At 32.4% G+C, this 3,241-nt stretch overlaps 1 long non-coding RNA gene across 3 annotated transcripts; it reads right to left on the reverse strand.

Moving 5' to 3' along the window:
• Nucleotides 1–1,151: 1,151 nt before the first annotated feature.
• On the reverse strand, nucleotides 1,152–2,788 carry LOC129571283 (uncharacterized). Of its 3 annotated transcripts, none has more exons than XR_008688247.1 (4): nucleotides 2,675–2,788; nucleotides 2,133–2,222; nucleotides 1,527–1,569; nucleotides 1,152–1,467 (listed from the first exon to the last, which is right to left on the reverse strand). It is a non-coding gene; the product is annotated as an uncharacterized LOC129571283 (long non-coding RNA). The 3 variants fall into 3 exon arrangements; XR_008688249.1 differs by having other exon boundaries at nucleotides 2,671–2,689; XR_008688246.1 differs by lacking the exon at nucleotides 2,675–2,788 and having other exon boundaries at nucleotides 2,133–2,381.
• Nucleotides 2,789–3,241: the final 453 nt, after the last annotated feature.

The following is a 3,241-nucleotide window of genomic DNA, read 5'->3' on the forward strand; positions in this document are numbered from 1 at the left end:
GTTTATAAAACTTGTTTATTGGACCGTTAACTACAACTTTGCTCAAGACAGTAACATGCTATCACCAATACTAGATGAGTTATTTACCAAAAACTGATGAAGTCAACTCTGGAAAATCCACTGAATCTCAAAAACTGCCTAGGTCGATAAAATGAAAACCCCTACTAAACTTTCAAAACCCATTTGGGGTTTTACTCAGCTATGGTAGTACTAACATCTCCACCATACCAAGTCTTGGCCCTTTGACTTGTCTTTAAAATTGTTGCACAGTGTTATTGAAAGAAAATAAATGAATAAACATTCAATTTTCGTGTGTATTTACTGTATTCTCTCTTTTTAACAAAAAGTGGCCAATCGTTCGGTCCGTTGAAGAAAATAGTTTGGACAGCACTGTTCTAGAGAGTTGTTTAATTTTTCTCTGGCCATGATTTTGGTGAAGAAAGTGAGTAAAAAAAATGTATTCCTCGTAAGTTATGGTCGAAAAACTGAAAAAATCTACCTTTTTTCGGACATTTGGTCCCCTAGCACCCACCAAATGTGATTCTTTTGGCATAGTTTGTTCACAAAACTTGTTTATTGGACCGTTAACTACAACTTTGCTCAAGACAGTAAGATGTTGTCACCAATACTAAATGAGTAATTGACCAAAAACTGATGAAGTCAACTCTGGAAAATCCACTGAATCTCAAAAACTGCCTAGGTCTAAAATAAAAACCGCTACTAAACTTTCAAAACCCAGCTAGGGTTTTGCTCACCTATGGTAGTACTAACATCTCTGATATGCCAAATCTTGGTTGTCTGACATGTGTTGCACTGTGTTATTAATTATTTTAAACAATCATGATTAAGTTGGTGCAGTTAATCACGGCGACATCGTGATTAATACAACAAGTAAATCATCGCCGATGATTATTTATTCTCTTGCACAATCACTTAATCATGATTAATTGCGATTAAGTGATTAAGTGGTCGTATTAATCATCGCGAATTTTGGGTGTTTGATTAAGATTAATTAATCTTAATCAGATAGTCCGCCCATCTGTAATGCGTTCATTTGTGTGAGTGCGATTGTGTAAACGACAATGTTCGTGTTCAATATGTGTACAATGACAGTTTCGAGCATTCCACGCGTAGAGGCGTCTCACGTCAAATCTTTCCCATGTATTTGTATACGAAGAAAGTGACCTTGGTGTAGGTTTTAAACAATTCCTCAACAGAAAATTCGAACGGATGTCTTTATTTTCTATTTCATTTCAGAATATCGTATAATAAACACAATTTTCAAAATAAACGATTAGAGATCCATTTAATACTTACAATTTTCATATGCTCCAAGCTAGGTAAAATTCTTGGATGCTCAGTTTCTTTTTTCACAACAAGCATTTCCTGGATAGCATTTCCAATATACTGGCCGGCTGCATTTACAGCTTCATTGAAAATTTGCCTTCCGGCTTGCTTGAAAAACCCCTGTCAATAATTCCCATTAAATATATTAATACTTTTAAATGTTGAATCGTAGCTTTTACCTTGAATTCATCCATTGTATTTTATGTGTGAAGTAGTTTTCTCCTATTAAAAATACATAGAATAATAAAAAAAATTGTTCGAAAAAAAAGTATTGAAAAATTTGGAATATATCGGAAAAGATATAGAAATAAATGTTTCATGAACGTCTTTGTCATTGTCTTCATGAACATCTGTATAATATTTGTCTAACACTTTTTACATGTAACGCTTTAACGTACAGAAAAATAATATATTCAGAATATAAGGACGTGAGATGAAATTATCGAACTAAACTTGAAAAACGCCTTTTAAACGAAAAAAATCAGAATTTCCATAGTCTATTGCAAATTTTGGAAAAAAGAGTGATTATCCACATTTTACGAAATATTTTTGCTACCTAACAAAAATGAATATGAGTAAAAATATGTAACTTAGATTGTCATCGAGATGTTAACTATTGGAAATATAATGTTTGAATTTGAAAAGACCTTGAAAGAATGACATCATTATTATTCATCATGCTTTAATTGGAAAACTATTCTTCGTCCGAATGGAAATGACATGCTCAAAAAATACATCTCACTATTATTCTCAACTAAATTGAGCAATTGATAACAAAACAATACCTATGTAAATTGTTTCGAAATAGAAATGTTTAAATCGCTATTTGTTCACTGCTTTTTATTTATAAACACTCGATTGTTTATTATTTGACACTAGAAATATTCGAGATTAAGATTGTTTAATGATCTGACAGCAAAGAAATGTCAGTATTACAACCACAAATATACGATAATAAGATAGTTCGTTTAGTGCAAAGCAAAGTTTTACAAATAACTTTAATGAATACTGTATAGTTGAAAATGAGTGCGTTCCTGAACCTTGGAATATTACAGTGTCTGATCATTTCGAAAGTGGTCATTGATACACATATATGGCCAAGATTTCTTTAAGCGAGAATTGAATAAAAATTGAAGTGCCGAAAAAAAATTTTGTGGGAGAAGAAAATGGAAGAATTGAAATGAATCATAATATTATATAATGCAGGGTGGCCCACTCGAAGTTTAACTGAAACAAAAGACTATAACTTTTTTTGTTTTTTGAGATTTGTTTATTGCTCTAAAGACAAGGAATGTTGGGAAATAATTAAAATCTTAGAACCACGAACAAGGGAGAAAGCAGTGATCAAGTACTGCATTCAATGCTGATTCAATGCCGATTTAATGCCAATTCACTACAACTAAATTCAAATTAATGCTATTCACTGCAATCAACTCCTGTCAAAACAGTAATCTAGTAAATGAATCGATGACAGCAGTGGATTGCAGTGAATAGCATTGTTTTGAATTTAGTGGCATTGAATGCAGTACTAGATTACTGCTTTCCCCCTTGACCACAAACCACGAAAGTGATTAGATTTTAGTTCGTAGAATATTATAAAAAAACTCCAGCTTTTATTGGACCACTATCACCCATGCATAACTCCTTTTGAAGGTCAGAACTGTGATAATCCCGAATTATTGGATTTTCTCGTCATTTTCTCCATTCTGACCTCAAAATAAGTAACATCATGTCAGGGGGATTGAAGATTGACAGTTGAGCTGCACAAAGATAGAAATGTCATGTCATATGGAGACGCCATTTTTATATTTGCTTGGGCGACTGGAGCGGTCATACATTTCTCATTCATTTTTTTCTAAAATAATATTATTGTAACAAATTAAATATTTTTCAA

This window comes from Sitodiplosis mosellana, unplaced genomic scaffold (genome assembly GCF_009176505.1).
Source record: "Sitodiplosis mosellana isolate CC-2019 unplaced genomic scaffold, AAFC_SMos_1.0 Smas_scaffold_1874, whole genome shotgun sequence".
NCBI classification, from domain to species: Eukaryota; Metazoa; Arthropoda; class Insecta; order Diptera; family Cecidomyiidae; genus Sitodiplosis; species Sitodiplosis mosellana.